Source organism: Marmota monax, unplaced genomic scaffold (assembly GCF_021218885.2).
Source record: "Marmota monax isolate L192 unplaced genomic scaffold, Marmota_monax_Labrador192_F-V1.1 WCK01_AAM20220418_F8-fsc00030, whole genome shotgun sequence".
NCBI lineage: Eukaryota > Metazoa > Chordata > Mammalia > Rodentia > Sciuridae > Marmota > Marmota monax.
In genome coordinates, this window is record NW_026691988.1 from 7,735,754 (window position 1) to 7,759,962 (window position 24,209).

At 37.6% G+C, this 24,209-nt stretch overlaps 1 protein-coding gene and 1 pseudogene across 1 annotated transcript in view; both read left to right on the forward strand.

Moving 5' to 3' along the window:
* The window catches only part of Pde7b (phosphodiesterase 7B), a 324,523-nt gene that overhangs the window by 159,659 nt on the left and 140,655 nt on the right, over positions 1-24,209 (forward strand). The window lies entirely within an intron of this gene.
* On the forward strand, positions 1,379-22,889 carry LOC131424415 (heterogeneous nuclear ribonucleoproteins C1/C2-like; annotated as a pseudogene).

Genomic DNA, 24,209 nt, shown 5'->3' on the forward strand with positions numbered 1-24,209 from the left:
CAGCATGGTACTGGTACCAAAACAGGCGTGTGGACCAATGGTACAGAATAGAGGACACAGAAACCAATCCACAAAACTACAACTATCTTATATTTGATAAAGGGGCTAAAAGCATGCAATGGAGGAAGGATAGCATCTTCAACAAATGGTGCTGGGAAAACTGGAAATCCATATGCAACAAAATGAAACTGAATCCCTTTCTCTCGCCATGCACAAAAGTGAATTCAAAATGGATCAAGGAACTTGATATCAAATCAGAGACGCGCCGTCTGATAGAAGAAAAAGTTGGCTACGATCTACAGTCGGTGGGGTCGGGCTCCAAATTCCTCAATAGGACACCCATAGCACAAAAGTTAATAACTAGAATCAACAAATGGGACTTACTCAAACTAAGAAGTTTTTTCTCAGCAAAAGAAACAATAAGAGAGGTAAATAGGGAGCCTACATCCTGGGAACAAATCTTTACTCCTCACACTTCAGATAGAGCCCTAATATCCAGAGTATACAAAGAACTCAAAAAATTAGACAATAAGAGAACAAACAACCCAATCAACAAATGGGCCAAGGACCTGAACAGACACTTCACAGAGGAGGACATACAGTCAATCAACAAGTACATGAAAAAATGCTCAACATCTCTAGCTGTCAGAGAAATGCAAATCAAAACCACCCTAAGATACCATCTCACTCCAGTAAGATTGGCAGCCATTAGGAAGTCAAACAACAACAAGTGCTGGCGAGGATGTGGGGAAAAGGGTACACTTGTACATTGCTGGTGGGACTGCAGATTGGTGCAGCCAATTTGGAAAGCAGTATGGAGATTTCTTGGAAAGCTGGGAATGGAGCCACCATTTGACCCAGCTATTCCCCTTCTTGGTCTATTCCCTAAAGACCTAAAAAGAGCATGCTACAGGGACACTGCTACATGGATGTTCATAGCAGCACAGTTCACAATAGCAAGACTGTGGAACCAACCTAGATGCCCTTCAATAGACGAATGGATAAAAAAAATGTGGCATTTATACACAATGGAGTATTACTCTGCATTAAAAAATGACAAAATCATAGAATTTACAGGGAAATGGATGGCATTAGAGCAGATTATGCTAAGTGAAGCTAGCCAATCCCTAAAAAACAAATGCCAAATGTCTTCTTTGATATAAGGAAAGTAACTAAGAACAGAGTAGGGACGAAGAACAGGAGAAGAAGATTAACATTTAACAGGGATGAGAGGTGGGAGGGAAAGGGAGAGAGAAGGTAAATTGCACGGTAATGGAAGGAGACCCTCAGGGTTATACAGTGGAGGGGGTAGAGAGAGAGGAGGGGAGGGGAGGGGAGAGGTGGGGAGGGGGGAGGGTGGATGATGGGAAAGGCAGCGGAGCACAACAGACACTAGTATGGCAATTTGTAAATCAATGGATGTGTAACTGATGTGAATCTGCAATCTGTGTATGGGGTGAAGGTGGGAGTTCATAACCCACTAGAATCAAAGTGTGGAATATGATATGTCAAGAAATTTGTAATGTTTTGAACAACCCACAATAAAAAATTAAAAAAAAAAAAATAGATTACTTATTAAACATAAATGCTATATAAATAGTTGTTATACTGTATTATTTAGAGAACAATGCCAAGAAAAAAAAATCTGTGTATGTTCAATACCAGTACAATGATTTTTAAATGTTTTTGATCCACAGTTGGTTGAATTCACAGATGCAGAGTCAGCAGGTACAGAGGGCTGAGTGTAGATTCAGAGTCATGATATAGAAAAATTAGAGAGTGAAAAACATTATGTTTTATATATTTTCCATTCTATTGTGAGTATTTGCAATAACAACATGTTTTTAGCAGTTCAATTATTTTAGCTGGGAATTGAGAAAGAAATATTTATATAATTTAAATATATATGAGGTCATTTAACATATAAGAAAAATGGGACATTGTATTCCATGTATACACAATATGTCAAAATACATTCTATTGTCATATATAACTGAAAAAAACAAAGAAAAAAGGATATAATTCCTTTAATTAAAGAGAGTACTCTGACAATAAACTATAATGCAAAAGCAAATTCTCCATTTTAATTAATAGCAAACATCTAATTCTAGCATGATTTTTTTCCTAAACATTACCTTTCACTATGGAGAGCAGAAGTAGCCCCATTCCACAGTTAGAAATATGGAGACATAAAGCATTCAAGGAACTCATCCAATATAACAAAAGAGCAAGACAAAAGCTAATGGCTCACAGCTGTAGGATATTTTTCAAAGAAGAAGCACAAATCATGTTATCTTTGATGTAACATGTGTAGAACTAACACAAATGTTTGCCTTTGAGAATTACAATAGTCAGAGGGAAAAGAAATCTTTTTCATCTTTTTTATTTTAAAATTCCAATGTGTATGTAGTCATTTCTCCAAGGCAAGCCAAGGTATTTTTTTATGAATAACAAATTTGACTAAGTAAATTATGCAATACATTAAATTAAAGTTTCTTCCTAATAAATCTTAAAAATTTCTTCCTCTTTTCATCATTTTTTACAAGAGAAAAACACATGCATAATGACAATGGCCAGGACTAGGGTTTTCTTCTTTCTTCTCATAACCTGTGGCTTGGAGCATTTTTGAACTGTGAGAAGACACAGTAGTTCTTACCCAGTGTGTTCTACTTACTGTGTGTGAGGCACAAAGTTCTCTGCTCCCAGGTGCTCATACCAGAGGTCGTAGACAAGTACGCTGTCAGGAGTGGATATGGATGGTCACAGTAGCACATGGGAAGCCATTAAACTTTGTCTTGGCAACAAGAATATGATTTGTGGAAGAGATAAGCACCAAAATCTTTCCTAAAATATGTGTAGAAATTAGCTTTGTGAAAAGAGTGTTCTGGAAAGATAAAGAGGGTGTGAGAAGACCTGGAGCTGAAAAAGTTTGCAGCATATTAGAAGAACTTGAAGAAATCTAAGGTTAAAGGAGTAGTAAAGAGTAGGGTTAACTTACTTATTAGAATCTTCCTTTGGGACTTTATGAATACATCATTTTTATTGGCACTCAGTAGTGTGCCAAATTGAATAGACAAGACTAGATCTAACAGCATCTAACCAGATACTAACATATTGTACAAACCTGTGGACAAATACAAAAGACTTGGCTCTTCTTCTTAATGATAGGTTCTCTCTGAGCTGTTCTTACAATTGCAAACTGGGTTCCAACCCAAATACTTAGACTGGCAGTAAATTGGAACAACTCATTTATTTCATTCATGTCTCACCCCAACCTTATTCTTTTAGAGTTTAAAAGAATTTTCCCCAAGGAGCTGAACTTTATCTTCTGTATATATGATTTCTATCTCATCTGGTTAGTTTTTCAAAATATATTTATTGCAATTTTTTTAATTTTGGAAGGACTATATATTCATTTTAGGAAACTTGGATTATATAGGAAAGCTAATAAAAGAAAATGAAATCATTGACAATACTACCATTAGTGATAACCATTGTCAATTTTAACTTGTACAAAATATTCATGATGTTATATTTAAGCTTTTCTGTGGAAATATTCCATTATAAATATGTAAATAATTTGGGCAAATTATTACTGTTTGTAGATATCTACATATATATTTTGTTCATTTTTCAATTAATTTTAATTACATAGTTTTTAAGAAACTTTTAGTTTATAAGTTTTTATAGAACTCTATCTAATGTGTCACTTTTAGCCCTGTTATAAGCCTGTTGTATTTCAAAAAGCTTGGGGCTCATGCAGTCATCCCTCTATTCATTATTCTTAAAACACCACTGTGACATGATGTAGGTGGAAAGGATTATCATCCCTATATTGCAGATGGGGCTTCCAAAGCAGACAGCAGTTGCATAACTGAGGCAGGGCTAGAAATAGAACTGGGGTTATTTTGAAAGTAGGTAGAATAAAACTTATGGGCAAAATTAAGTATTGGTGATCTGTATCTCTGTTCAAAGCCTGACTCTTTGAAATGTTAATACATGAAACATATTAGTCCTCTGTAATTTTTCCATGAATTAAGAACCAAATCTGTCCCTGGGGAGTACACATGGATATCCATAGATGGTTAAGCCAATTGCCTGTGGGAAGTTGCTGCCAGAATTGTTCCTGAAAGCCTAAACACAAAATTAGAGCTACAAGGGATTCCAAAAGTTTACATCAAAGGTGGATGTTGAAGCTAAGACACATACGTGTGTGTGTGTGTGCCTGCACATGTGTGTGCCAACAGACACACTCACATAATGTTAAGACCAAAACTAGCACCAGAGTCAATTTCACTGTATTTGTGTATCTTTTCTTGGGCACAATTTTGCTAGAAGCTGGTAAGATTTTTTTTTTTTTTTCCTGAGTCAAGACTGAAAACTCAAGCCTGCTGGGAGTCAGCAAACCACTACAGACGTCATCAGATCTCTCCTGCTTCAGGATATATACACTGATCACTGCAGGGGTCAGGAGAGAATTTTATTTTTGCTTGCACAGGCTACACAATTGTCAGCGGATATAACCCTTGCTTTCCTTTGAAGTGTGAGCTATCAAAAACTAAATAAACCAGATGGAGCTGTTTTCTGATTCAAGGTGACAGAGCAGACCAATGCCTGAGTGATATTTCTTTTTAAACATGGAAATAGAATTATAAATTTCCTGCATCTAATTTGCACCTTCCTTTGTAAAGGTGAAGCCCAAAAAGAAATGTTTTTCAAGTGCCTGTTCCTCCAGAGAATAAATCAGAGCTTTGAAAATAAGAGAAAGGTAGGAAGATTGATCACACAATACATGAAGTTAAGAGAAAGAGGGGGAAATGATCAGCTGTGGAAGAAAAGTCCGCAGTATTCGGATAACCCCTATTCTCCTTGTGACCAGATAAATATACATTCTTGATTCCCGGATTCTTTCCATTCTTGGTGCAATACTCGAAAAAAAATTTTGACCAGGTTTTTGGCATTTTCATCTTTTCTGGGAATACTTCAAAATGACCTAGGGGAAATTTTCTAAACCAAAGAACAGTTTTGGCAGCAAAAACAAGCCTCAGTGTGTATTATGATTGAAACAAAGTAATTTAGCCTTTAACTCATGCAGTGATCTATGAGAACCTCTACGTGAAGCAGAATGAGATGAATTTAGTATCTCTATTTTTAAATTTAGTATCTCTATTTTAACTCCATTATTTTAATTCCAAAAAAGAAAACATGATTTATATTTTTCTAATAAACAAGAAAAAATTAACTAGATTATTAACGTCTCAATCGTCATAAATTTGTTCTCTTCATCTTGCTGCTTTTTCTGATATGCAGAAAAATTAAAAAACAATCTATCTGGGCCTTTATTTTTCTCATATATACAATGAGGAAAATAGACTCTATTACAGAGGGTTCTGAGAGGATTAGATGATACAACATTGGTAAAATGTCTAAACCATCATCTATACATGGTAGGTTCTTTCTGATTATTCCCTTTGACCTTCTTGTTATTTTCTACAGTATTTGAAAAAAAAATGTGTGGGCTTACACATTTTTTTCAAATACTGTAGAAACGAGTAGACTCATTACATAAAAATCTAACCAATAAGGACACAGAGGCAAAAACTGCCATTTATGAACACTAAATATGTACCTGGCACATAATAAGTGTTTGATAAATAGTAGGTGTCATTGTACCACACCCTTCACTTCATCCTCATGATAACTCTGGGGAGTGTTTACTTTCATCTCATTTTCCAGTTGATTAAATAAGGAATAAGAGGTGAGGTAACCTGCCCAATGTCACACAGCAGGACGATGCCAAAACCAAAATTGCAACAGACTCACTTCAGAGTTCCTGGCCTGGCCACTTCCTTGTGCTATACCTCTACCCAAGTTTAGGCAGAGCTTTGTGGGGGTTCAATCTCTGGAACAGAACAGAGAGCCAGAAGTAAACTAAAAGACTTCTAAAGGGGCTGGGGGACAAAGTAACTCCAGTCCTCATCTGAGTATTCTGAGAGAAACTCTTCTAAATATAGCTAGTATAATTTCTAAATTAGATCTAGTAGCTGAGAAACAGCTAACTCTAAGCCTACTTATTTACAAGAACAATGCACTTCAAAGATATAGTTAACCAACCGGCTATCTACTTACACAGACTCTGCAAGATTCAAAGCAATCCAGTTGAAGGTAGGAACTGGTTGCTACAACCCATTGCCTTGAAAACAGTAAAAGTGACCTGAAAACCTGCCAAATGCTGGCATCAAACTGAAAACCATAGCAGCCTGGAGCCACTTAGCATAGGAGCAAATAGTACGAAACATACAAAAGAGTCCCTGAGCATAGATTTTTATACTCATCATAAAGTTATTGAAACAGAAGTATTTTACACATTTCACATACAAAACTAATTTCACCCAAATATTCTTTTTTCAGGTGCAGTGTCTTAAATAGGAAATACTGGTGGGAAAAAAATCACTAGTAAAATCACCTTATGATAAAATTAAGTTCTTTATCAGTAACTTAAGTACATAAATGTTAACCTTTGGATTTGATGGGCTTTTTTCTATCTTATGTAACTTTTTGAATTGGGCAATCAAAGTTATACCAAAGGAAGGTGCTGCATACAATTAAGTACCAAAGTATCTCTGGTTATATGGTAAATGTACTCTTGGTTGGCTTCAGAAGGAGTCAGCAACTTTACATTTCACCGTTAAAATTTTAACCTACCTATAGTCAAGAAGAACATTAACACATTTTCTGGAAACACACAAACACACACACTCCTAGGTATTCTTACCTCAAGCACTGTTGGCCAAATGTGTTCTATTTCAACATTACAAACATTAGTTTCATGGCCCTAGGAAATCAGAGACTACGATGGCAGTGAATAAGATAGCTCAGGGAAAATTTCAACAGTATTAAATACTAATTGGGGCTTTAAAAAGTCATAGTTTTTTTTCCTGACTTTTATGTCTAGCTTTTCATGCAACATGGAACAAATCATTTAAATCTCATTTCAGTATGACTGACAGGGCAGAATAATGAAACAGAATGTATTCAGTCCCAGGCTGCAGGTTACTGAATTCAACATAAATCAGGAGACACTTCCCCACCCGTGCTCAGAGACCTGTCTGGCCTTGGGCAGCCTATAAATGAGAGCCAGACAAAATTTAACTTGAAAGACAAACTGATTTTCCTTTTTGATTTGACTTTTCCTGAGGGCCCTGGGGGTTGAGTTACCCTTCCCCTGGGTGATCTTGGCTAAAAATATAAATATCATCCACTTGTTTTAACACCTGGACATTATGATTAACCTGACTAGAAATGAGATCAACTCTTCAACATTGCAAACTATCTTAAACCCAGTGCAGTCCAGAAAAAGAAGACTAACATTCAGCCTGTGTCAGAGCCATCATGACATTCAAAGTCTAAGGAGAATCTTGAAACACTCTGAACAATTAAAATAACATGCATCACAAGCAATTCAAATAAAAAAATATGAACTTGGCCATTTTGTGGTCAAATGCTAAGTGGTTGCAGCCATGGTGGGCATCTTCACATAGAATCTCAGTGTAGGAGATTCAGAATCGAATCTCTTCTCCCTCTGCACTCCTGGTTACAAATCACTTGAAATATATAAGTTAGTGGAACTTTGCTTGAGTGAGACTTTTTTGATCTTCAGCTACATTCTTTTCACCTTTATGAGGAACCTTATCAAACACGATGCTAGCAATGTTACCAACAAGATAGATCCATGCTGCATGAACTCCCGTGTACTCATTGGGAATCTCAACGCTTTGCTGATCAAGAAGTCTGATGTGGACGCAATCTTCTCCAAGTATGGCAAAATTGTGGGTTGTTGCATCCATCAAGACTTTGCCTTTGACCAGTATGTTAATGAGAGAAATGACCGGGCTGCTGTAGCAGGAGAGGATGGCAGAATGATTGCTGGCCACGTTTTAGATATCAATCTGGCTGCAGAGCCCAAAGTGAACAGAGGAAAAGCAGGTGTGAACCAATCTGCAGTGGAGATGAACAGATCAATACAGAACATTCTTCTCTGTGCCCTCTACTCAGCTCCTCTTCTGACCTGGACTATGACTTCCAACGTGATTATTACGACAGGATGCACAGTCACCTAGCACGAGTTCCTCCTCCTCCTCCTCCTATGGCTAAGGCTGTAGTGCCCTCTAAACGCCAGCATGTATCAGGAACACCTCCAGAAGGGGCAAAAGTGGCTTCAATTCTTAGAGTGGACAACGGAGATCCTCTTCCAAGTCTGGAAAGTTGAAAGGAGATAACCTTCAGGCCATTATGAAGGAGCTGACCCAACTATTTTCTGGAAAACCTGGAAAAAAATTGAAAAGGAGCAGAGCAAACAAGCAGTAGAGATGAAGAATGATAAGTTAGAGGAGGAGCAGAGCAGCAGTTCCCTGAAGAAAGATGAAATTAATGTGAAGATGGAGTCTGCGTGGGGTGCAGATGCCTCTGCTGAGGAAGAGGACCTACTGGATGATGATGACAATGAAGACAGAGGGGATGACCAGCTGGCGTTGATCAAGGATCATGAAAAAGAGGCAGAGGGAGGAGAGAATGACAGAGACAGCACCAATGGTGATGATGACTTTTTTTTTAAAGAGAGAGAGAATTTTTTTAATATTTATTTTTCAGTTTTCAGTGGACACAACATCTTTATTTTATTTTTATGTGATGCTGAGGATCGAACCCGGCGCCCCAGGCATGCCAGGTGAGCAAGTTACTGCTTGAGCCACATCCCCAGCCCTGGTGATGATGACTCTTAAGCCCATAGTGGGGTTTAGAAATCTTATCCCATTATTCTTTACCTAGGTGCTTGCCTAATATCAAAATTTCACCAGACCCTCTCCCCTAGTATCTTCAGCATATGCTCACTGTTCTATCTTCACCCTTCCCTTGTTCATTAATTCATGTTGCCTTGTGCCTAATACAGGGCAATTTTCGCTTCCTTTGATGCTCCTCGTCGTTTTGTTAAGCCTTACCCTGTAATTTTTGCTTTGATTTTTGTTACCTCTTTATGATTTAACAATAAAAATGATGTATGATTTTTATCCCCCCAAAATATGAACTCATAAATCACCATAAAGAAGTCTCACAAGGTTCCAATGTTTCTTAAGATATTTAGTTGAAGGTATATATCTCAAAAGCCAAATTCTTACTTAAAAATTTTTGGTGATACTGCATCATTAATCCTCTGAATATGGGCTTGACCTACGGGTTCACTTTTTTCTGACCCAGTATCCCTAACTCCTGGCAGTGTGTGCCTGGCTTTCTTTCTCCCCACCTCTCAAAGCCATCCACCCAGCTCAATCTCCACTTTCATAAAAACACAATTTCTGCTTTTATACAATTCAAAGGAATCAATAGGTATACAAAGAAGTGGAATCTTTAAAATATAATCCTGAAAGTAAACACTAGAGAAATGCACAGCACTTTATTAACACTGACCTGCTTCTGAGGTTAATAGATGATTTTGCTTTGGAATAAATGGTTCAACAAGTAAAGTGATTCAAGGAAAGGACAGTTAACTAATTTTCTTCTGGTAAATTACAGGTGCTTTGTAAGAATTCCATTGTTTCAAATAAGTATGAAATTAATTCCCTGAAAAAAATATTTTTAATTTTACAAATAGTTAGAATAAGTAATAAAGGAATTGAATGGTTGACAACTTAGTAGTTCAACTAAGAAGTGAAGAAGAGAAAGAAAAGTGGTAGCCACCAAGTTGATGATATATTAGAGTTGACCCTGTGATATTCAGGCACCACCGAATATGGTTTTGTTCCTTTTTCTTTTTTTATTAACCACAATTAATTGGAGTTTCTGTTCAACAAAGAGTAACAATATTATTTCAATGAGTTTTATAATCACCCTCTTCAATGCATCATTTCCTATTATTGTGCTATGACCAGGCATTGGGGTCTCTCACCTGATTTCTTGAGCTCTTAAGAAGGTATTTTTGCATGTGGATAGCTGTTCAAATTGATGTTTCTACAGTGGAAGGAGGAATGATTTCTGGAGAGTCCTGTTCTACTCTCTTGCTTCACCGTCTAGCTGAGTTGATAGAATTAAAGTTCAAACAAAGAATTGAACATTTTTGATGACCTACATAATCTTATCACAGCTAAATATTTTAATATTTTACTTAGACACATGCATGCATATACATATTTATGTTTTAAATACTTGTAGATGAATAAATTAAACCACCTAATATGTTGAAATAGATAGTAATATAACCTTTAAATATACTGAAGGAAGATTCTCCTGGGCCTTGATTCCTTATCATCATTCCATGTCCCTAAGGCAGGAGACTACTGATCACAAGCAAACCACTCTTCACATAGCAAACTGCTGAGTCCCAGGGTTACTGTTGCCTTGCTTAAGAACAGGGCCTCTAAAGGCTGAAAAATTACTTTTTGTCCATTTAACACTTCTGCAACCAACCCCATCTGCTCACTACGATCTCTAAGTAAGCACCCATACTAAGAGGAAGGGAGTTATAAGAAAACTGTTCCTATCCAATGACTTTCAGGTCACCTCTTGTCTCTACAGTCCCTGACAATTCCAGGCATAACTAGTTAGTGAAGCTTTCTTTATATGTCCTATATCACCACATTTATCTCCACTTACCACATTTTATCAACAGTATGATTTTTAACCTGCCTCCCCTTTAGAAATAGTTTCTAAGAGTAGAGGTATAGCTCTTTCCCATTCTTTATCCTTCATGCTTCATGCCTAATTCTCTAAGAATTGATTTGGAGTTGCTGAGTCCAGACTGAACTAGCTTGATGTTTATTTGCTTTTATTTAAAAACTTTCCAAATAATTATATAAGGACTGACTTTTCCTCTATACTCCATACTCAGACTCCCTACCTGATATCTACTTGGTATCTAAAAGTCATCCCAAACTTACATTATCCAACCAACTCTTTTATTAAATATATCTGAATATATTTCTTACCATCCCCACAAATAACATTAGACCCTAGCAGCTCTCTGTTCTTCACCCACCAATCCATGGATACCATCTAAAAACCCCACCTCCAGAATATTTTCTGAAACTGTTTATTTTTCCATTGGTTTCACTGCTACTGCTCTAACTAAGCCGTCATTCTTTCTTGAATTTTATTAGCCTCTTGGTTAATTTCTGTTTCAACTCTTGCTCATATACAATCCCTTCTCCACAGAGCTACCAGTGTGGTCTTGTGAAAACTATATTAAATCATGTCACTCTTCTTCTGAAACCTTCTAATGGCTTGTCATCACACTGGAAGGACATCCAAAAACATTTTCTAGTCTCCACAGCCCAACATTGTCTGGACTGAAATCTCATTTCATGCCACCCTCTCCTTTGCTTATGGAGTCCCTGTCACTCTGCCCATCTTCATCTTTCAGAATAGTAACCTAGTTCATTCATTAGGGTCTTTCCCACTCTTTCATCTTACTCCTGTGCCAGGGGAGTCTGAAGCCTTTTTTCCCCCCAGATAGCTACTTATTAGTGTAGTTCCATGCTGGCCAAGTTTCCATCAGGTCACTGCTTTCTGAGACTCTTGCTTGTTCCTCGGATCATGGGTTTGTTTTTTGGATTCATGTGAGGCTATTCGAGGTACATGGTCATTCATGCAGTGAACAGGCACCTGCTATACCTGATGAATAACCTGCTCTGGTTGGCAGTTAAACTAGTAACATCACACTTGCCTCAGACTCTTCTCTTAGTGCAAAAGATCCAAGACATTGTCCACAAAGCAGGACACTGCCACTTTGACAAGCTCAGGGACTTCCTAGGACCCCCTAAACTGGAATCTTACCTTTGAGACCTGGCAGAGTCCTAGGAGCCCTGGGATCAATTCTATCTGAATCCTTGATGTAATAGAGACCGCCAGATCTCCTGATTGTCCCCCAGTCCACACCCACACTAACCTCACCAACACTCTTTCTCCACTCTTCATCAGAAGGGCTGAGAAATGACAGTTCAGAAAAAATCCAGCCATTATGATCTCTTCCATAACAGTAACACTGGCTTCCTCTGCCCCTTGGACAGAGCACCTTTCATTTTCAATCCTTCTCCTAACAAAAAAGAAAATCATTTCTTGCTTTTCTTTGACACTGTCAGCTTCTACAATTTCTCCCCGTGCCCAAATCAACTAACACTCTTAAAGGAAACTTCTGAGTTCTCTCATTATAGCAGTCATTCCATGGCCACCCCCTGGGGGGGGGGGGGTGGAAGGCTTTCTGGAGTTGCATTACTTTTTTCAGGCCACAAACACATCATTTAGAAAATTGCTACTTTAATGCCCTAAATAATGTTCTTAAGGCCTGAAAAGGTAAGGAGTTTCCAAAGTGCTTTGTTTACCAGCCAGGACCAGGCTTCTTGCAATGTCCTTAAGAGGCCAGCTTATAGATGACAATGCCTCACCAAGAAAGCCCTTGATAATTCACTAACTGCATCCTTAGAAGGAGAGCTAGAAAAAAAAATTGCATTTCTAAAAAATGTTGTTATAGCATGTTACAACGGATTTACAGAGTTCTAGGGAGAAACTAAATCAATTTTCACAGTTGGTGGCTATTTAGATCACACTATAGAAATGAAAATAATAATTTCAGACTATAGTTTGTAAAATTGGATCTGGAGGGCCTTCCAGATGACCTGTAACACGTGATAAAAGTTAGAACATGAAAGATGGGTGTCATGGCACACACCTGTAATCCCAGTGGCTTGGGAGGCTGAGACAGGAGAATCGTGAGTTCAAAGCCAGCCTCAGCAATGGCAAGGGGCTAAGCAACTCAGTGAGACCCTGTCTCTAATAAAATACAAAATAGGGCTGGGGATGTGGCTCAGTGGTTGAGTGCCCCTGAGTTCAATCCTAGTACCAATAAATAATAAATAAATAAAAAGTTAGAATATGAGGTAAAGAGACAGCAGTAGACCAATATGGAGGCCAAGGGGCCAGCAGCCTATCTCCTCCATGTCTTGGGGTAAACTTCCAGATCATTGTTAGTGGAAATCTGTACTCTTCTTTTCTCTTTATTTTCTTTTAATCTTTATCTTGTCTTTCGTTTAGCTCCTTGACCACTTTGTAACAAACATACACTCTTTATTTTTTCTTACATTCATCTCTCCTATCTTTTCCCTTTCATATGTCACCTTCATCCCACACCTGCTGGTTCTACTAGTGGCATATAGGGCTGAAGGGGCCATTGATACCAACTCCATAGAGAAGAGACAGGTAACTTGGAAGAGACCATAATAGCTGGATTTTATTGAATACCTACTTAGTGCCTGGCCTTGTCCTGTGTGCTTCCCACTTGTGCTCTCATTTAATCCACTTAATTGCCCCCAAAACTCTTTTATTCAACCGCCTTTTTCTACTGGAGAGTAAAAGCAGTCTTGTTTTGGTACATTTTCTTTTGTTTCTGAATACTTTTCCCAAAAGCCCCCAAGAAATGCCAGGTTGAGGAAAATAGGTGGAAGTGGCATGTTTGACCAAGAGGTTAGAAATAAGAATGATGAACCAAAGGGGTAAAACCCCAAGTAGATTTTCATACCAATCTCTTTTATTTGCACGTTGTGCTCTTGGGGGAAAACGTGACTTTACCAACCATGTTAATGGGGAAAAGTTATAACCCTTCAATAATTTCAAGAAAACCAAAATATGGTTTAGGTCAAAAGGAGTCTGGATTTTGCAACACCAAGTAACCCTTCTGAGGTTTCCCAAAAATGCTGTGGCTATCCCACACAGAGCTCTCTGTGCTAATTCAGCATACACTGTAATCTAGACTACTTTAGGGGGTGCTGTAAGGAAGATATCAAAGAAACAAATACCTGAACTCATAAAATCTAATATCATAAAGATGAAATACAGAATGTACAGAATATAATCAAATGCTAAATAAAACAAAGCATAAATTGTGTTTAGTATGTACAGAGCAACAAATGAAATAATTAGGCTTAATTAGATTGAGTTAGGTGAAAATTTAGAGTATTTACTATTAACTCAAGTGATAAATGAGTGTATTAGTAAATTATTACTGGGGACAGGAAGAAAGAATTCAAAAAGTTGTTGAAGCTTTTGAATGTCAGATCGATTTGCCCCAGGATTTATTTTTTCCTTCCATTAGGCATATCACTTAAAGAGTCAAGCCCTTCGATCATTCTGCAACACCTTTAAAAGGAAGGAGTATCATAAAAGTGATGGCGACTTTATAGATTTATACTTGCCCAGTAAAAAAGTCTGTAAATATAAGTTCCTTAGTAATCAGATTTACCCTGTAAAACCAAAGAAAGTAACTGAGGCAGCAAACACATCTGTTCCACTGGACACATGACTGTCTTCAGCTTCGTCTATGCATCTTCTACCCCAGGACAGACATCAGCTGGGGGCCAGATCCAAATTCCCCACAAGTAATGTTGTCCATGCAAAAAGTGAACCAAGTCATTTCCTTAACACTTGGAAACATTTAAGGCTCTTTTTCTTTCCATTTCTGGTCAAGCTGTTTAGAAAACACAGATGCAGCTGGCACTGAGATATTATAAGCTGCCTTACTCAATGGCTCCAAAAGGAAAATATCTGTTCTATATCTTGGGAAAGTCTGTGGATGCCATTCACCAATTCCACGTCATCATTCTTTGGTTCTTCAGACCCAGGAATTAAGGTCAGAGGCAGCAAAGTTGCTGCTGCAATTTTATTTACATAACATAAAAACAACTCTGATGGTCTTCCATCACTAACCCCAGTAGTTACAGTGTGCAGCAATGGCAATCACAGCGATGGTATGGGTCAATCAAGTTTGTGTCTCCTAAGGAATAAAGTCATAGATAATGTAGGGTTTGATTTGAAGAAACCACTCCATTACTGAACGGAGACCAGATACATTCATTTAATTTTTTTAAATGTCCATGCATAACATATTATTTCTCTTTGGTCATGCTGAGAGAGGAAGACTTCCTTCAGCACTTTCTTTGATGAGGGCTCTGGCAAGGTTCTGAAGTCCACCGTGATGGTAACATTCATGACCATAGTGACAATGAAGGTGTGATTTTGACTTGAGGAACACAAGGTAATCCTGCCATGAAGAATAGCTATGTTAGTCAGCTTTGCGATTCTGTGACCAGAATACCCAATGAGAACAACTCTAAGAAGTAAAGGTTTGTTTTGGCTCATTGTTCCAGAGGTTTAGTCTCTAGTCAGGCAAGTCCATTGTTCTGGGCCCAAGGTGAGGCAGAACATCATGGTGGAAGGGTGTGATGGAAAGCAATGCTCAGCTCATGGTGGCCAGGAAGCAAAAAAGAGGGAGAAAAGGGTGTAGGGCCAAAGGGAGGTGAACCTTTCCAGGTCACACCCCCAGTGACTCAAATCCTCCAGCTACATCCCACCTGCGTGCAGTTACTACACAGTCAGTCCATTCAAACCAGGGGGTATTCTTTATGTTACATCTCACACAATTCAGTGATCTCACCTCTGAGCATTCCTGTATTAACACAGGAGCTTTGAAGGGACACCTCATATCCAAGCCATAACAGCTTTAGAAAAAGATGCTGGGGTGTCACCATTATTCTTTCTTTTATAGCCCATCTCACTTTTTAGTTTAATGATACAACCAGATACAGTTAAGCTATAAATTAAGCATGGTTCCTATTGTTTTATACACTATTGCAACCACACACAGTATATATAGCATAGTATTAAAAGGTTATTATCACCCTTGGAAGCTTCATAGGATCTGAATCTCCAGTAAGTTACTTTCATGTTGTATCTACCTCTTTCAAATTCTTGTAAGGATTAAATGAGAAATTTTGTATAGTTGAAAAGCTTAGCACTGTGTCTGGTAAATAAGGATACAGAGGTAGTGTCTGCACTCAGGACTGTGGGAACCCAAAGCTTTGCTGTCCAGATCATGCTTTACTATTGACAAAATTAGAAAACAATATGTGCTACCACCCAAATACTTGTGTCCCCCCAAAATTCATATGTTTAAACCTTAATCCAATGCAATGGTACTGGAGATGGGACCTTCGAGAAGTAATTAGCACCCTTGTCAGAAGAGTCACCAGAGAACTTGCTTCCTCTCTTTCTCTGGCATGTGAGGGTACAGCAGAAAGGCAAGCGAGGAAGCCTCACCAAAACCTGACCCTGACCTTTGGTACCCTGACCTTTGGTACCCTGACCTCTGTCTAGCCTCCAGAATTATGAACAATTAATTTATGTTTTTAAACCATTCAGCCAATGGTATTTTAATATTGCAACCCAAGCTGACCAAGGCATGTTCTTATAGAAATCATGTATCTCTAAACTCCCTTAAAACACAAGCAGTGTTGATTCCTCTTTCTTTGCTCTGTTGGGAAAAGAACTTTTCTTAAGCCGACAGTTGGCTAGGAAAATAATATCAACTCACCTAAGAAAAAAAGTAAGAATACTTTAGAAGTTTTTAAATCATTAAACATTTAAAAATTCTATTAAATAAAAAAATCAGTAAAAATATATTTTCCTGGCTATGTACAGATTTGATGTCATAGTACATTGCACATAATTTTTAAAAGTTCAAGTAGCAATTTCTAAGGCATTGTCTTAGTTTCATGCTATGGAGAAACATTTAATGAAAAAAGTTAATTATCATCATTATAATAGCAAACACTAATCGAGACTTATTATATCCACCTTTATAGTATAACACTACAATTCACTGTACTTTATAATTAGTTGTGCTTATGTCTGTCTCTCAACTAAAATTGTAAACAATTTCCAGGTCAAGAATCATGTATTTTATATATTGAACACTTGGTATGGAGCAGGCTCAATAATAGGTAGCTAATGAATGAATAAAGGGTACATCACTATAATTCAAGTTACAAAGTAACTTCTAAAGTCTACATTAAAAGACAGGCCAGAGCACCAGGGGAAAATACTGGTAGAAATAAAGTTGCATTGCCGATAAATAAAATGGATAAGATGTACTGCTTAATTTAAACAGAAGATTATTTTTGAGGCAGGGAACCAAATGAGACTTTATCTGGGTTTAACAAATGGAAAAAGATGTCCCAACAAGGGAGACACTCCTAGCAAAAACATAATATATTCATTTTTTGTTGTTATTACAACAAATTGCCATAAACTTAAAATAACTTAAAAGAACTCAGATTTATTATGTTATAGTTCTAAAGGCTAAAGAACTGAAATGGATCCCACTGGACCAAAATCAAGGTTTCCCCAGTTTTGTGTTTCTTTCTGGTAACTCAAAGGGAAACTGCATTTTCTCATCTTTTCCATCTTTTGGAGGATCCATTGTTGCTGGCTGTGGGCACATTGCTATCTTCAAAGCCAGCAAGCCGAGTCTTTCTCATAGCACACCCCTCTGCCACTGATTCTCCTACCTTTCTCTTTCATACAAAGACCTCTCAGGGTTACACTGGGCCCATTCAGATAATCCAGGCATTCTCCCTAGTGGAATACCAGCTGATAACAATCCCTCAATTTCTTCAGCTACTTGAATTTCCCTTTGCTGTGTAACCCAACATCTTTAAAGGTTCCAAGGTCCTAGGATGTGGACATCTTCAGAAGCCATTATTCCACTGCCATTCATAGTATCTGAGTGCATCTGGCATGTTGGGTGTGTGTTTGACATAAATTCGAGTGACTTGGTGAATGGGAGCCTATTTTTGAAAGTTGAATGCCCCACAAAAGGGACTGTTTTTGTAAATAATAATTTTCTTTATGTTAAATTAATCTTAGTAGTTGCCATCACATTTCATATGTTACATATTTGAAAATGACATGATTTTGTTATGTCCAGTCCACAATACAACAATATTTAAAGACAAACAGGACTTAACTGAAGTTTCTTTAATGGTTAATAAGAGTTGAATATCTTAATGACAGCTCAATCAACCAACTCCTCAAAGTTTGAAGGCAAGGTCGGGGTAGTAGTAACAGTATTAAAGAGGCATTGATTAAAAGTCTGTGGATGTACTTCTGAAGTTGAGCCCTGATACTATAATTTAGACATACAAACATAAAGAGCAGCAAGATACAGAATGTATGCAAGCCAAAGGTCAGTAGATTTCACTTTGCATTTAAGTGGGTGAGAGAACGTCAATGTCAAATGCAAAGATATATCAGAGAACAAGGTGTGCAAGAAGTCTTACCAGCAGACCACAGGATAGATTCAAGAAGGGGACATGGAAGACAAAGAAAGACCCAGAGATTCAAATAAGAAAATAGAACAGAACCAGTTGGTTTCCATATCCTAGAGACAGAAAGATGCACAATCTTTTTAGGTAATTTACAGAACAGAAGGAACAAAATATCACTTGATTTTGACTAGGGAAGGGGGGGTGAAAAAGAAAATTACCAAAAGGAAATTCGTAGAGAATCTTTTGATGCAAAGGTATTATACACACATCAATGCTGTAAAGTATTCCAATGTGCTATGCATTCTTTCTTTGGGTATAGTGCTGTTATTCTTCTAGCAACATTATATAGCAAACCAAAAAATGATTTGTTGGGAATCCCCACACCACACTTTGCAGAGCATGATCTATATTCTCTGTATTAAATGGCCTTCCCTTTATTTTCACTCTCAGTTCTCCTGCCACCACAGAGGACAATTTCTAAAATTATCTGAAATGATAAGATGATGTATATTAATCGTTAATACAATATCTTCCAGCTTCCTCTTTCTTGTTTTTTTTTTTTAGTTGTTCAGCTGGATAACAGGAATATAGGTGTTTGTAACCATAGTGAAGCATTTAGCCTTAGAGAGAACCAAGGAAGACAATGGGAAAAAAATATAACAAACTGTGTTTCCAATTACCAACAGATGCTTTCATTTATTCTAAGCGTTCTTGTTTAGTTAACTGTACAAATTTTTAATCATATAAATGTGGGGGTGTTCTAGCCTCATGCTCTTGATTACCCTCGTCTTCCAGCTGATTTCACATGCCTCTGGCTCCTGGCACCTCACAAATACTGCATGAGGGGCAGCATGACTTCCAGGAGATACCTGTTAAAAAGTGTGGCCTGTTGTAGAGTTTATTTTGTCTTTTGTGCTTTCTGTATGTCTGTGTTTTGCTAAGGCAAAACATGAGAAATGGCATTGTGGTGCATTTCTCTGAGTCAGCAGCAGCATTGGCCACTGGCTACAATGCCATGAAAGACTTTTTCCCATCTTTATTTCTTTGTGGAATCATCTGGTCACCATTCATTCATGCCTGGAATATTACAGAGGGAAAGATTACCAGGCTTCCTCCAAAGACCACTTTGCATAATGTATAATAAATTAAATGAAGAAGCTGGTCTTGGTGAGAGTATCCCAATGATGAAGATTGAAGCCTCAGAGCCTTTCCTGTACTCCAGCCATTCTGGAAATGGTGACAGGGTGCAAGAAAATGCTGAAAAGGGATGGCAAAATTGGCCAAGTTTTGTTTGACATTTGATGAGAACAGACTTTCAAAAACTTAGTAATAAGGTTCTTTAAGAGTGATCATATATGTTCACCACAGTGGCTTACACTTAATATTCAATCTTATCTTTAAAGTTAATCCATAAGGGAAACAATAAATAAAACTAAAAAGCCAAGCAGTGGTTCAATGTCATGAATATTCCTTGATACAGCCCTCGTTCTTATGTAGCAGTTCTGATTGTTTATTTCCTTTGAAAGTGCTTGACCCCAGCCAGTATAATTGTTCTCAATTCTAATAGGTGTATCTGTAAAGAATGGGTCTTCTGCTGCATTTTCTTTCATAAATGACTAATACAGAACAAGCAGAAAATAGCTGTCACATGGTAGACCTCTAGGCCTGTCACTCATAATATAGTCACAGATCAACACCCTTGTCATCCTCTGGGAACTTGTTAGAAATGCAAAGTCTCAGTTTTTTATTAAAAAGTCTCAGGTCCCTACCCAGATCTGCCAAATTAGAATCTTGCATTTTAATGGATTACCTGGTTATTCTTTGCATATTAATATCTGAGAAACAGAATAGCATCTGAGAGACACCTGTTGGCATAGATATTTCATGAAATTCATAACTCCCAGGAGGTAATAAGAGAAAACCAAAAGAGAAAAAAATAATCATTTGAAGAGGCAGCAGGATTATACTCCATACACATGGAGCAGTTGAAATTTCCTTCTTTCAAAATGACTTTGAGATCCTTTCACATAAAGGGTAAGTTGAATACCAAGGGCAAATGTAGGTCCTGTTAGAAGGCTTTATTCCTTATTATTTTTTCACTTCCATTTTGTTATGTTGTTTGCATCAATAATCTTTCTGTATCTTATTAATGGCCTGTTTACTTTTATTATATTAAGAGGAAAAGCCCTCATCCAGCAACCCTTTGTGGATTGTCTGTCCTCCATACTCGTTGGGGTCTTCTGAGACCAGCATAATTCCTGAGAAATTTCAGAAGTCAGCCATCTCACTTGTACAGAAAGAAACAAGAAAAAAAAAAACATATTTCAGACTTTGGGTCCCTTGTTATACATTATATTTGGTTTTGCACAATATACTTCTTTTAAATGTACAAATTGATAAGCAATCAAAATTCTAAAAATGTTTGAGGAATAAAGACCCCAACAAATAATGTGAGGCTTTTAAGTTTATCTAGGGAAATGAGGCCAGCAGGCAGCCTGAAGACACATGCTCCCTAGCAGAGCATAGGACACAGAGCAGGAACATCAGACACACCCATTAATCATTGTGGACTTCCGGAAGCACAATTCTCCATTGCCAAAACCTATACAGTATTAACTGGAGCACCAAATAACCCACAGTAAAGATCATGCAGGCTTCAACCTAGATGTAATTCATGAGATGTTACATCTCCAAAATGCACTTATAAATAATATTTATCTTAGTGAGCCATTTCTAGTAAGTTCACACGTACATTATCTTTTATCTAACTATGCTCGTTCACAGGTCAACAATTTTGTCCACCTTATTCTGCTTTTCCACTCTTAAATTCCTCACTCCCTATCCCCAAGGACCACTCCCCAATACCCTCTACCTGCTACCCCTATCTTTGATTTCCTCAATGCCTGTATCTCCATGAGGAGGGCAAATTTCCAAAGGGATGTTGACTTCAAGGGGTGGGTTTGACTTTTAAGATTTCCAATAGATCCCTGGCTAAAATTTGAGTTTAGGTAAATTGTCAAGTATGGTATCTTATAGTTTAAAAATAATAATATTAAATTTTGTATCACATTTTGGTTTTAAAATAGCTCACATTTTGGTCTTCTTATAAGATCCCAGTGCAATGGATAAGGTGATTTCTGCTCTTATATCCATTTGTAGATAAGGCACTAAGTTTTAAGCAAAATTTGGTAGTGAAACCCAGTTTTTGTAAACCTCAGTAGGCATGTAGGGTTATTTTAGAGATTTTATTGTTGCAGCTGTTTTATAAAAAGTAGACACACTCAAATATGAAATTATGAATAAGTGTCCTCTACCACCACTTATGATCTTTCACAATCAGAAGATATGTTTTGGAATCCTGCAAAGGCTACAGTCAGAGGTGGCCAGGGTCACACACTGTAGAGTTATGTGCAATGTGGAAAAGAACAGGAGGCCATGTTCACTAGAAAGGGGGAAACAAGGAAAGACAAGTAGGTCTTCCTACCACCTTGATCTCAACACTTGAGTTGGCAAAACTCTCAGAAACAGTCAATTTAGCATAGATTAAGATACCTAAGAGCCAGGGTAGAGGTCTGACACCAGCTGGAACCCTGGTTCCTCTCTTTAGAAAAACAAAAAATAATAGCAACAATGGAAGAAGACCAGATGTAATTCACTCTGAAAGCCAGGATCTAGGCAACAGAGCTATATAGGTCCAGGTACCTGAAAAAAAAACCCAGGGACCAAGACAGGAAGTGCTTCTTGCTGCTGTTATCCTCACAGTCAGTACATACTTGCAAAGTGAATAAGAGAGTGATTGGGTATAGCTTAGATACCTGTTGTGAAATCAAACTATGAATCTGCCAGCTCAACCCCTTTACCTCCCCCATCTCATCTTTCCTCATCTTGCCCCACCCACTCTCCCCCTTTCCCACATGACAACAGAAATATGTACTGCCTTGTATGGTTGGTCTGCAGACCCAGTCCTTTTCCCTACTCACTGGCACCGTTCCTTGAGATTAGCTAAGGCCAAAGCTATTACATTTCTATTTCTCCTGAAGGACACTGTAAATTGTTTGAGCTTCTTCTACTTAGACTACATTAAACAAAGTTAAAAGACCTGTGTTCCCTTCCCTGTTCATTTTGAGTTGCATTTGAATTGCGTCTGTGAAAACAGGGTGGTCACGTGCACGTGTGTGTGTGTGTGTGTGTGTGTGTTTACACATTCATATTTGAACTGAATTGATGGAGAGGACAGTCCCATCAATAGTTTGACATTTTTCCCCAAAAGATAGAAAAGAGATGAGGACTAAAAGAGCAAATACTTCCAAAATAATTGAATTAGATTTTAATTAAGATGAGGTTTTATGAGAATTTATTGACTAAAAAGAAAATAAGGTGGCAATGAATATCAGTTTCTAAGTTTGCATTTTTAAGGTTCATTCTCTAGAATGATTGGATATACTTAATATTGTTAATATTTTATTTTTAAAATCATAAAAAGGCTTATCTGTCTAGTGACTGGAGCACCCACAGTCTATGAGATTTTTACATAGCCATCAGAACATTAAAGATTCTTCAAAATAATTCAGGGACCAAATCAACTATGCCTTGGACACTCTTCTTTTTGTCTTAGCATTATCAATTTCTTCTCTTTTATACCTGCAACCATGCATGAAATCTTTCTGCTAGAATTAGGTTTCCATTGGAACAAGCTGTTTTGTCTTTGATAGTTCTCAGTACATTTCTTTCACACAAGAAGAGAACTCCTCTTAATGGGATGTTAGGTTGACTCACAATGACTGAAAAAAAAAAACTTGGTTATTTTGAAAATCCGTCCTAAAATTTTCTGACTGTAGCACGTGAATTACAGATGTTAACATTTTTAAGAGTTCTTACAAGTCAGGTAGATGAGACTTTGCCCCATGACTCCTCTGAGCACTGAGTATCTCCACCCGTTGCCCCATACCCTGTGACACAGACTGCTAACACAGTATCAAAGTGAATGATGCTCATGGCACAAGCAGAGGAAAAACTATAGCTTTATAGGCATGTTCTTCTAAGGTAACTATCTGCAAGACTAAAGGGATGACAGCCTAAGAGATGCCAGCTGCAAAATGTAACAAAACCACCTTTCAGAGCAATAATGTGACACAGAGATTTTAGTCCAGTAAGTTCCAGCCATCAGTTTGCCCCTCTTTTGAGCTTGCAGTTGAGCCAAAATCTCCTGAGCCAAGCTTTCTCGCAAGATTTCCTGTACTTCCTGTTTCTATGTGAGCCAGAAATACCATGAGAACGACCTTTCTTGTGGTATTTTTGCACTTCTGCTCTGGGATGAAGATGATCCCACATTGGGGGAAATTTTTTAAATTGTGCAAACATTTTTAACTTTCAAACCTTCAAGTGAAGTAGGTTCTTCCTTAGGAATGAAAATTTGAAATAGTGTTTGCTTAGCCCTAACTCATCTCCCATAGGAAGTCTTCATGCTCCATGGTCCAACATCTTATAACTTCACATTTTACAAGGAAATATGTAAAATATTATGAAGAATACAGTGTAAATTTATATCCTTGGATTAAAAAATAAAACTTCACTCTTGAAGAACTGTACAATGAAGAGTCATGTTCATAATATTGGCGTATGTGATATATATTATATCATATATTTGTTTTCTTTGTTCTTAACCCCTTTGTTCCAAGGGTCAGGATATCCTGATGCTAAGTGCTATTGCAAAATAACTGAACAAAAATAAAAATAGTCAAACACTTAGGAAACTCTTCAGTTGTTATGTCAAGGAAGTTTGTGACTAAGAAGTGAGTTTAAAACATTATTCAGGAAATATGGTAATAGAGTGCAGCAGCCTACATGTGCTTATTAAAGAAAATATTGTCTCTCAATTCTGAAAAGCCTTGGTGCCTCCAGTCTGATGGAGAGGGAAGATAGGACTGGAAGGGTTGAAGTGGCGGATGTGTCACACTGAGGCGGAATCCTTTCATCTGCTAACAGGGAAATAAAGAATGCCACCACTTCCTGATAAAGTGATCACTGATTATTCCCTCAGTGGGTGGTATAAATATCTGGTTGTAT